Raw genomic sequence first — 12,716 nt, 5'->3', positions numbered from 1 at the left:
ATTTACTACTAAAAAACTAGTTATTACAGACGGATATTTCTGACAGATTTTATCCCACAAAAATACAAATGGAATTGCGAGGAATTTTTTGTCGGAAACCAAAAAAATGAACTAGCATAAATTACAGACGGAAAAGAGAATCCGTCGATAATTCTGTCGAAAAAATTAAATTTTTTTGTGAAAAATGGTTATTGACGAAAAATTCGTCTGTAATTAAATGAATAAAAACGCTATGTTTTATTAAATTATTACAGATAGAAAATCTGTCTGTAATTTAAAATATTCTATCGAAAAATATTAAAATAAGGGTTGTGACCAAACTGCTCCTGTTTCAATCACGATACTTCTACAAATCTCCACGCTCATCCTTCTAAATCCTCCATCAGTGGCGCATCTCAGCTTTGGTTCAGTCGCACTGAAGCTCCGTCACACCCCTTCCCGGATGTTCTCTGTGTGTTGCTCGTGTCTCTCCTTTCAAACCCTAACCTGCAATCCGCTAATTTAGCCAAAGCTTGGAGGTTAGATTTTTAATTTCATGCAATTAATTCCTCTTTTTCCAATGGATCTTCTTCGTCACGCTCTCTTCCATTCCTCCTCCCCTCCGCTGCTGCCTCTGCTGCCATTGTTCGGTTGTTCCTATGAGTTTTCAGCTTCTTCCGCCGCTGCCACCACCGCTCGCGCCACACGATCTCTCTCTATCATCCCTTGCGTCGCACGAGCCCCCTTCTTGTTGTTGTTAGCTGATTGAACTTCTTGTTCCTGTTGCAGTTTCCATCACATGCTGGTATCTCGAAACAGATGGTAATTTTGCCCTTTCCATTCTCTTTCTTCTATTTAAATATTTCTAATTTCCAACTTAGGGATTCGATCACCTGTTTTGAGCTTGTTCCATGATTATACTCTATTTGTGACTTTTTTGTGTGGATAAATGCATTGCTTTTAATCATTAATCTTAGTATTTTTCGTTCTTATACAATGTGTGAAACACTTGGATTTCAAATTTTATATATATAGCTTGAAGAGGCTTTCGGAAACTTTTTTAGTTTCACCATTGTAATGCTGGTTTAATCTATTTCTTCTCATATTGTATGCATGTTTGTTTATTCTATTTGGTTAATTATTTTTGGAATCCTAGAATTGCACATTCTTAATTAATTAGTGTTCTAGCAATACAGTGAAATTTGTTGAACTCTTATAGATAAAGAATGGAATTGAACTTCTAGATTATGGCTTCTCTTAATCACTTATTACAACAGATAAATTTATCTATGCAGAAATTGTAGTATTATGATAATTTATTATAGTATTATTCTCTCTTCTGTGATTTGGAAGTTGTAGAAGTAGTTAGGTGATATGTTAAGATAAAATATTAAAAGGTTCTTTTTTTTCTCCTTCTGTTTTATGACCTTCTTTTCAGCTTAAATATTAATGAAAAATAAAATTAACTTTGTCTTTGACCTACTTGGCTGAGGAGTGAGGAGCAGATACTCCGAGATGATATCAAGTTTGGTGGAAAAGTCCAAACTACTTTTCACGAAAGATATCAGGTTAGTGCACTGATTGATTCTATGGATTTGTCAAATAGGAATTGGTTACTGACCTGGTTATTTTGGTGGCAAGATGCTGCCCAAGTATAATGTTACTGCCACGTTAAGGATGGTTTCAAATTAATAAGGAACATGATTTATTTCCTTTTTTTCTTTTTGAAGGTGTTTTTGTTTTTGGTATACATACTACAAATGAATTTGATTTTCAGTTTTTGGGTCTGTTTGGTTTATGCTTTTATTTTCTGTTTGGTATAAGAGATATGCATTTCATGCAAAGATTGCAAATGCTGATTAGTTTTGTTGGCTTATATGATTTGGCAGGTCTCAAAACAAACCTCTAGCTACAATGCATATTTGTTTACTTCAAGTATTAAAACTAATTGACTCAAGTACCTTTTATTCCTCATATGCATAATACACTCTTTGAAAAAAATATTAGTATTACTATAATCATGCATATTGAATTAACATTGTTTGCATTTCTCTACAAACTGATTTGTTGTAACATGATGAACAAGATTCTCTAAGGAGTAATTCTGGAGAAGAGTTTCTTACATGGTAGGACTACAAAGCAATGCCTTTCACTCAATGTGTAAGTAATAATTCTCCATTTTTCATATCAGATAGTCTTAAAACTCAACTTTGATGTTAACATATTCAAAAGACAATAAAACATTACACTACTAAGGTTTCATGATTGTCTTCACAAACAAGTTATTGATGAAACACTTAGACCTAGGGTAATTACAATTTGGCTGAGGAGAGAAGCAAAAGAAGACATTCAAATCCAAATAAAATTTTAATTCCTATGTTTATGTATGGTGTATTTTTCAGGTGATTGATGCATTAGTTAGCCTCTTCTGTCATTCTATTATATCTGCAGAGACACTGTGGGATGGTGGTTGGTGGTGCACGAAATTGTAAATCACACTTTTCACAATTCGTACCACTAACCAACAAGTGCATTGGGTCATCCAAGTAATACCTTACGTGAGTAAGGGTCGAATCCCACAGAGATTGTTGGCTTGAAGCAAGCTATGGTTATCTTGTAACTCTTAGTCAGGATAATAATAAATCTCAGTTTTAATTGGTAGTAAATAAAAAGCATGGATTAATTAGTACTTGTTATGCAGTAATGGAGAATATGTTGGAGTTTTGGAGATGCTTTGTCTTCTGAATCTCTGCTTTTTCCCTGTCTTCTTCTTCACGCACGCAAGGTTCCTCCTATGGCAAGCTGTGTGTTGGTGGATCACCATTGTCAATGGCTACCATCCATCCTCCCAGTAAAAATGGTCTAGATGCACTGTCACCGCATGGCTAATCATCTGTCAATTCTCACTCATGCTGGAATAGGATCCATTGATCCTTTTGCATCTGTCACTACGCCCAATCCTTGTGAGTTTGAAGCTCGTCACAGTTATTCAATCCCTAAATCCTACTCGTAATACCACAGACAAGGTTTAGACTTTCCAAATTCTCAAGAATGCTACCAATGGATTCTAGCTTATACCACGAAGACTCTGATTAAGGAATCCAAGAGATACTCATTCAATCTAATGTAGAACGGAGGTGGTTGTTAGGCACGCGTTCATAGGTTGAGAATGGTGATGAGTGTCACGGATCATCACATTCATCATATTGAAGTGCGAATGAATATCTTAGATAGAAACAAGCGTGTTTGAATGGAAAATAGAAGTAATTGTATTAATTCATCGAGACACAACAGAGCTCCTCACCCCCAACAATGGAGTTTAGAGACTCATGCCATCAAAAGTACAAAGTTCAGATCTAAAAATATCATGAGATGTAGAATAAATCTCTAAAAGTTGTTTAAATACTAAACTAGTAACCTAGGTTTACAGAAAATGATTAAACTAAGATAGATAGTGCAGAAATCCACTTCTGGGGCCCACTTGGTGTGTGCTGGGGCTGAGACATGAGCTTTTCACATGCCTGGGCTGTTTCTGGAGTTAAACGTTAGGTTGTAACCTATTTTGGGCGTTTAACTCCAATTTGCAACCTGTTTCTGGCGTTTAACGCCAGAATGGAACATGGAACTGGCGTTAAACGCCAGTTTACGTCATTTATCTTCGAGAAAAGTATAGACTATTATATATTTCTGGAAAGCCCTGGATGTCTACTTTCCAACTCAATTAAGAGCGCGCCAATTGGACTTCTGTAGCTCCAAAAAATCCATTCCGAATGTAGGGAGGTCAAAATCCAACAGCATCAGCAGTCCTTTTTCAGCCTGAATTAGATTTTTGCTCAGCTCCTTCAATTTCAGCCAGAAAATACCTAAAGTCACAGAAAAACACACAAACTCATAGTAAAGTCTAGAAATATGAATTTTTCCTAAAAACTAATAAAAATATACTAAAAACTAACTAAAATATACTAAAAACTACATGAAATTACCCCCAAAAAGCGTATAAAATATCCGCTCATCACAACACCAAACTTAAACTGTTGCTTGTCCCCAAACAACTAGATAAATAAAATAGGATAAAAAGAAATCAAGAAACAATAATATCTCAGAGTTTTAAGTGAAGCTCAGATTCTAATTAGATGAGCAGGACTAGTAGCTTTTTGCTTCTGAACAATTTTGGCATCTCACTTTATCCTTTGAAATTCAGAATGATTGGCATCCATAGAAACTCAGAATTTAGATAGTATTATTGATTCTCCTAGTTTAGTATGTTTATTCTTGAACACAGCTACCTTATGAGTCTTGGCCGTGGCCCTAAGCACTTTGTTTTCCAGTATTACCTCCGGATACATAAATGCCACAAACACATAACTGGGTGAAACTTTTCAGATTGTGACTTAGCTTTGCTAAAGTCCCCAATTAGAGGTGTCCAGAGTTCTTAAGCACACTTTTTTGCTTTGGATTACGACTTTAACCACTCAGTCTCAAGCTTTTTACTTGGACCTTCATGACACAAGCACATGGTTAGGGACAGCTTGATTTAGCCGCTTAGGCCAGAATTTTATTCCTTTAGGCCCTCCTTTCCATTGATGCTCAAAGCCTTGGATCCTTTTTGCCCTTTCCTTTTGGTTTAAAGGGCTATTGGTTTTTTCTGCTGCTCCTTTTTTTTCACTGCTTTTTCTTGCTTCAAGAATCAATTTCATGATTTTTCAGATCATCAATAACATTTCGCTTGTTCATCATTCTTTCAAGAGCCAACAATTTTAACATTCATAAAATTCAACATAAAAAATATGCATTGTTCAAGCATTCATTCAGAAGATAAAAAGTATTGCCACCACATATAAATAATTAAAATTTTCCTTATTAAAATCTCGAAAAAATATTGCCTCCTTATTCTAAAAATCTGCTATTTTATTCATATTTGATGATGATGAGAAAAATAAATTATAGCTTAATTGGAGATAGAATCAAAATAGAGATACTAATTACTACTACTCATATATAACTTCTAAGGTAAATTCCTAATAAGAACAATTATCACAGAATTAAGGCTAAGATTAGGACTCAACAACCTTTATTTTGGGAGAGTGGATGCTCATTTAGTCTGTGGGGTGCTTGGCCCTTCAAGAGATAGCTGCTGACGCTTTAGTTGCTTCAGTTCACGCCCTTGCTCTTCTTGTTCCCCTAGCAGTTTGCAAAGCATGCTATTTTGATTTTCTGTTCTTCCTTTAGTTGGTCCATAGCTTCTTGTAACTTGGTAATAGATGCTTCAAGACACTTCCAGTATTCAATTTGAGGGATTTTCGGGAGGAACTCTTGTGCTTTCCTCTTGATGGAGTCGTCCTGCACTTGTTGTCCTTCCATTGACTTTTTGGTGATTGGTTGCTCAACTGAGATATACTCATTTACTCCCATCTTTACCCCAGCATCTTTACATAGCATAGAGATTAAGCTTGGATAAGCCAATTTGGCATCTTTGGAGTTCTTGTTTACAATTGTGTAAAGTTCACAAGAGATCAGCTGATGAACTTCCACTTCTTTTTCCAACATAATGTAATGGATCATTACTGCTCTTTTGATGGTGACTTCAGAGCGGTTGCTAGTGGACATTATAGAATGCCCAATGAAGTCCAGCCAGCCTCTGGCGATTGGTTTGAGATCTCCTCTCTTGAGTTGGTTTGGGACACCCTTTGTGTTGGTTGTCCACTTGGTTTCAGGGAGGCATATATCCTCTAGAATTTCGTCCAAGCCCTTATTTGTTCTCATCATTCTCCTATTAAAGGAGTCTGGGTCATCTTTCAGTTGAGGCAGCTTGAAGATCTCTCTTATTTTGTCAGGATGGAGGTGAACAATCTTCCCTCTGACCAGAGTTCGATAGTCATAGAAGGCGGTTTCAGCTATTCTCTGCCTGTCTGTTTGCCATAGATTAGAGTAGAATTCCTGAACCATGTTTCTTCCCACCTTTGTTTCAGGATTAGCTAGGATTTCCAAGCTCCTATTTCGAATTTGCTCTTGGATCTCCGGATATTTGTCTTCTTTCAGATCGAATTTAACTTCCGGGATCACTGACCTTAGACCCATTATTTTGTAGTAATGGTCTGAATGTTCTTTGGTTAAGAACTTTCCTTGATTCCAAAGTGGTTTTGGAATATTCTCTTTCTTGCCTCTTGGAGTGGTTTGTTTTCCCTTATGAGCCATGATCTTAGTGGGTATTGGTTTAGTGATCACAGATAACCACACCAAACATAGAGGTTTGCTTGTCCTCAAGCAAAAGAAAGGAAAGGAGAGGGATAGAGGGAGAGCCAAGTTCGAAATGTGGAGGAGAGGAGGGAGGCCGAACGTGGATTTAAAGGGAAGGGGGTGGGTTTTCAAAAATTTTTGAAAAAGATATGATAGAAGATATGATTTGTAAAAGATAAGTATGATAGGAAAAAGATGTATTTTAAAATTGAAAAGATATGAAAGATATTTGAAAAAGATAATTCTGAATTTTGAAAAGAAGATATGATAAGTTTAAAAAGATTTGAGAAGAATTTAAAAAGATTTGAAAAGAATTCAAAAAGATAATTGAGTTTTGAAAAAGGTTTGAAAAGATATTGAAGAAAAATTAAGAAATATGTTTAGGATTAAAAGTTTTTCGAAATTGAAGTTGAAAGATGAGAGTTTATAACATGTTTATGCAAGAAATCATGAATTGAAACATGAAAATGGAAAAAATTTGAAGTGAAAACGAAGTTACCTTCTCCTCACAATCCTGGCATTAAACGCCCAATTGCTGCATGTTTTAGGTGTTTAACGCCCATTTGTAGCTTCTCCTCGGCGTTTAACGCCCAGCTGTAGCATCTGGCTGGCGTTAAACGCCAGAAAATCCTTTATCACTGGTCGTTTTTCTGAACGCCCAGGATGCTGTAAATCTGGCGTTAAACGCCCAGAATGGATACCATTCTGGGCGTTTAACGCCAGATTTACAGCATCCGCCCAAATAGCTATCCTTACTGGCGTTAAACGCCCAGCAGATGCTTCTTTTGGGCGTTTAACGCCCAAAACAGCTTTTACTGGCGTTTTCGCACCAGTGAGCTTCTTTTTTGCTGTTTTATCCTCTGAATCCTTCTGTAACTCTGTGAACTCATGCAATTGATACTTTACATTGAAGATAATTAATATAAACCTGCAAATTTATCATTTAATTAATAAATAAGCTTTGTTAATGGCTGGGTTGCCTCCCAGCAAGCGCTTCTTTTTTGTCTTTAGCTGGACTATTACTGAGCTTTTAATCAAGTCTCAGTTTTGAGCATTCTTGCTCAAAATTGCTTTCAAGATAATGTTTGACTTTCTATCCATTAACAATGAATTTTTTGTTAGAGTCATTATCCTGAAGCTCTACATATCCATATGGTGACACACCTGTAATCACATATGGTCCTCTCCACCAGAATTTCAACTTTTCAGGGAATAATCTGAGCCTAGAGTTAAATAGCAGAACTTTCTGCCCTGGCTCAAAGACTCTGGATGACAGCTTCTTATCATGCCATCTTTTTGCTTTCTCTTTGTAAATTTTAATATTTTCGAAAGCATTGAGTCTGAATTCCTTTAGCTCATCTAACTGGAGCAATCATTTTTCTCCAGCTAACTTGGCATCAAGGTTTAGGAATCTGGTTGCCCAATAGGCCTTGTGTTCCAGTTCTACTGGCAAGTGACAGGCTTTTCCATACACAAGCTGGTATGGAGAAGTCCCTATAGGAGTCTTGAATGCTGTTCTGTATGCCCATAGAGCATCATCCAAGCTTCTTGCCCAATCCGTTCTAAGGTTAATCACAGTCCATTCCAAGATTCTTTTAAGTTCTCTATTAGAGACTTCAGCTTGCCCATTTGTCTGTGGATGATATGGAGTTGCCACCCTGTGGCTTACTCCATATTGAACCATAGTAGAATAAAGCTGTTTATTGCAGAAATGAGCGCCCCCATCACTGATTAGTACTCTAGGGACACCAAATCTGTTGAAGATGTGTTTCTGGAGGAATTTTAGCACTGTCTTAGTATCATTAGTGGGTGTTGCAATAGCCTCCACCCATTTGGATACATAATCCACTGCCACCAGAATATAAGTGTTTGAGTATGATGGTGGGAAAGGCCCCATGAAGTCAATACCCCATACATCAAACAACTCAATCTCCAAGATTCCTTGTTGAGGCATGGCATAACCGTAAGGCAGATTGCCAGATCTTTGGCAACTGTCACAATTACGTACAAACTCTCAGAAGTCTTTATAGAGAGTAGGCCAGTAGAAGCCACATTGGAGGATCTTGTGGCTGTTTGCTTACTTCCAAAATGTCCTCCATAATGTGATCCATGGCAATGCCAGAGGATCTTTTGTGCTTCTTCTTTAGGCACACATCTACGGATTACTCCGTCTGCACATCTTTTGAAGAGATATGGTTCATCCCACAGATAGTACTTTGCATCCGAGATCAATTTCTTTGATTGCTGCCTACTATACTCTTTGGGTATGAATCTCACAGTCTTGTAGTTTGCAATGTTTGCAAACCATGGTACTTCCTGGATGGCAAAGAGTTTCTCATCCGGAAAGTTTTCAGAGATCTCAGTAAGAGGGAGGGACGCCTCTTCTACTGGTTCTATTCGGGACAGGTGATCTGCTACTTGGTTCCCTGTCCCTTTTCTGTCTCTTATTTCTATATCAAACTCTTGCAGAAGCAACACCCATCTTATGAGTCTGGGTTTTGAATCCTGCTTGGTGAGTAGATATTTAAGAGCAGCATGGTCAGTGTACACAATCACTTTTGATCCTACTAAATAAGATCTGAACTTGTCAATGGCGTAAACCACTACAAGTAACTCTTTTTCTGTGGTTGTGTAGTTCTTCTGTGCGTCATTTAAAACACGACTGGCATAATAAATGACGTGCAGAACCTTGTCATGCCCTTGTTCCAACACTGCACCAATGGCATGGTCACTGGCATCACACATTAGTTCAAATGGTACTGTCCAGTCTGGTGCAGAGATGACTGGTGCTATGACCAGCTTAGCTTTCAGAGTCTCAAACGCCTGCAGACACTCCTTATCAAAGATAAATGGCGTGTCAACAGCTAGTAGATTACTCAGAGGTTTTGAAATTTTTGAAAAATTTTTTATAAACCTCCTATATAATTCTGCATGCCCCAGAAAGCTTCTGATTGCCTTAACATTGGCAGGTGGTGGTAATTTTTCAATTATCTCTACCTTAGCTTGATCCTCCTCTATTCCCTTGTTCAAAATTTTATGCCCAAGGACAATTCCTTCAGTCACCATAAAGTGACATTTCTCTCAGTTTAAAACCAGGTTAGTCTCTTGGCACCTCTTTAAAACAAGTGCTAGATGGTCAAGACAGGAGCTGAATGAGTCTCCAAATACTGAAAAGTCATCCATGAAGACTTCCAGAAATTTTTCCACCATATCAGAGAAAATAGAGAGCATGCACCTTTGAAAGGTTGCAAGTGCATTGCATAGACCAAATGGCATCATTCTCTATGCAAGTACTCCAGCTGGACATGTGAATGCTGTTTTCTCTTGATCCTGGGGATCTACTGCAATTTGATTATAACCTGAATATCCATCCAGAAAGCAGTAGTAATCATGACCTGCTAGTCTTTCTAGCATATGGTCTATTAATGGTAAAGGAAAATGATCATTTCTGGTAGTTGTATTGAGCCTTCTGTAATTAATACACATACGCCACTCTGTAACTGTTCTTGTAGGAACCAGTTCATTTTTTTATTATGAACCACTGTCATGCCACCCTTCTTAGGGACGACTTAGACAAGGCTCACCTAGGGGCTATCAGAAATAGGATAAATAATCCCAGCCTCTAGTAATTTAGTGACTTCCTTCTGCACCACCTCCTTCATGGCTGGATTCAGCCGCCTCTGTGGTTGAACCACTGGCTTAGCGTCATCCTCCAATAGGATCTTGTGCATGCATTTGGCTGGGCTAATGCCCTTAAGATCACTGATGGACCACCCAAGAGCTGTCTTGTGTGTCCTCAGCACTTGAATTAGTGTTTCCTCTTCCTGTGTTTCTAATATAGAGCTTATGATTACAGGAAAAGTGTCACCTTCTCCCAGAAATGTATATTTCAGGGATGGTGGTAATGGTTTGAGCTCGGGTTTAGGAGATTTCTCCTCTTCCTGAGGGATTTTCAGAGGTTCTATTATTCTCTCTGGTTCCTCCAGATCAGGATGAACATCTTTAAAGATATCCTCTAGCTCTGATTTGAGAGTCTCAGTCATATTGACCTCTTCCACCAGAGAGTCAATAATGTCAATGCTCATGCAGTCGTTTGGGGTGTCTGGATGCTACATAGCTTTGACAACATTTAACTTAAACTCGTCCTCGTTGACTCTCAGAGTTAATTTCCCTTTTTGGATGTCAATGAGGGTTCGTCCAGTTACTAGGAAAGGTCTTCCTAGAATGAGAGTTGCACTCTTGTGCTCCTCCATTTCCAGCACCACAAAGTCAGTGGGAAAAGCAAATGGCCCAACCTTGACAATCATGTCTTCAATCACGCCTGATGGATATTTAATGGAGCCATCAGCAAGTTAGAGACATATCTGGGTTGGTTTGACTTCTTCAGTCAAACCAAGCTTTTTGATAGTGGATGCAGGTATTAGGTTGATACTTGCTCCAAGATCACATAGAGCCTTCTTGGTACAAGTACCCTCTAATGTGCATGGTATTATGAAGCTTCCGGGATCTTTAAGCTTCTCTGGTAAGCTTTTCAGAATGACTGCACTTCATTCTTCAGTGAGGTAAACTTTTTCAGTTTCTCTCCAATCCTTCTTATGACTTAAGATCTCTTTCATGAACTTAGCATAAGAGGGTATTTTCTCAAGTGCCTCTGCAAATAGAATCTTTATTTCAAGAGTCCTGAGATAGTCTGCAAAGCGGGCAAATTGCTTATCCTGTTCCGCTTGGCGGAGTTTCTGAGGATAAGGCATTTTGGCTTTGTATTCGTCAACCTTAGTTGCTGCAGGTTTATTTCCTACAGATGTGGTTGGAGAAGCCTTTTTAGAGGGGTTGCTATAAGCACTTGTATGTGTCTGATCCTTCACTGGCATTTGAATGCCAGGGTTGGAAGCTGAATTGGCGTTGGACGCCAACTCCTTACCTGTTTCTGGCGTTTTTTACGCCAGAACTGAGCTTCCCTTGGGCGTTTATGCCAACTCCTTGCCTGTTTCTGGCATTTGAATGCCAGAACTGAGCATGGGTTGGGCGTTTAACGCCAGCTCTCCACCCTTTTCTGGCGTTTGAGTGCCAGAATTATTCCTTTCTGGGCTTTTACTGTCCTCAAAGAGATTTTGGGTAGCAGTTTGTTCATTTTTTGGCTTCCTGCTGCCTTGAAGTGAGGTATTTAATATTTTCTCACTTCTTAATTGAACTGCTTGGCACTCTTCTGTTATTTGTTTTGATAACTACTGTTCTGTTTGCTTCAACTATACTTCCATGTTCATATTAGCCATTCTTGTGTCTTGTAATATCTCCTTGAATTCGGCTAGCTGTTTTGTTGGAAAATATAATTGCTGATTGAATTCAGTAACTTGTTCTGTAGGACTGAGTTCAGCAGTTACTGTTTTAGCCTCTTCTTTCATGGAAGATTCACTACTTAGGTACATATGCTGATTTCTGGCAACTGTATCAATGAGCTCTTGAGCTTCTTCAATTGTCTTTCTCATGTGTATAGATCCACCAGCTGAGTGGTCCAAAGACATCTGAGCTTTCTCTGTAAGCCTATAATAGAAGATGTCTAACTGCAGCCACTCTGAAAACATTTCAGAGGGGCATTTTCTTAGCATCTGTCTGTATCTCTCCCAGGCATCATAAAGAGATTCATTATCACCTTGTTTAAAGCCTTGGATGTTCAACCTTAGCTGTGTCATCTGTTTTGGAGGAAAATATTGATTCAGAAATTTTTCTGACAGCTGTTTCCATGTCCTTATGCTAGCCTTAGGTTGGTTATTTAACCACCTCTTAGCTTGTTCTTTTACAGCAAATGGAAACAGTAATAATCTGTAGACATCCTGATCTACTTCCTTATCATGTACTGTGTCAGCAATTTGTAAAAATTATGCCAGAAACTCTGTAGGTTCTTCTTGTGAAAGACCGGAATACTGGCAACTTTGCTGCACCATGATAATGAGCTGAGGATTCAACTCAAAACTACTGACTCCGATGGAGGGTATACAGATACTACTCCCATATGAAGTAGTAGTGGGGTTAGCATATGACCTCAGAGTCCTTCTGGACTGTTCATTTCAACTTAGGTCCATGATGGAGTAAGGGAGATGATATAAATAAGAATTTTATTTTATTATAAAAAATTTTCGAAATAATAAAATAAAATAAAATAAAAACTAAAATAAAAATAAAAAAATTTGAAAATATTTTATGAAGATTTTCGAAAAAGTAAGGAGAAAGAAAGTGGTTAGGATAATTTTTGAAAAAGATATGATTTTAAAAATCTTAAAAGGATATGATGTGAAAAAGATATGATTTTAAAAATCTTAAAAGGATATAATTTGAAAAATTTTGAAATTGAAATATGAATTTTTATGAAAAATTTCGAAATAATTGCTTAAAAATAGTTAGAAAAGATATTTTTATTTTTGAATTTTATTATGAAAGAGAAAAACACACAAAAGACACAAGACTTAAAATTTTTAGATCCAATGCTCCTTGTTTTCGAAAAT

The sequence above is a fragment of the Arachis hypogaea genome, chromosome 9, assembly GCF_003086295.3.
Source record: "Arachis hypogaea cultivar Tifrunner chromosome 9, arahy.Tifrunner.gnm2.J5K5, whole genome shotgun sequence".
NCBI classification, from domain to species: Eukaryota; Viridiplantae; Streptophyta; class Magnoliopsida; order Fabales; family Fabaceae; genus Arachis; species Arachis hypogaea.
This window is presented reverse-complemented; position numbering follows the sequence as displayed.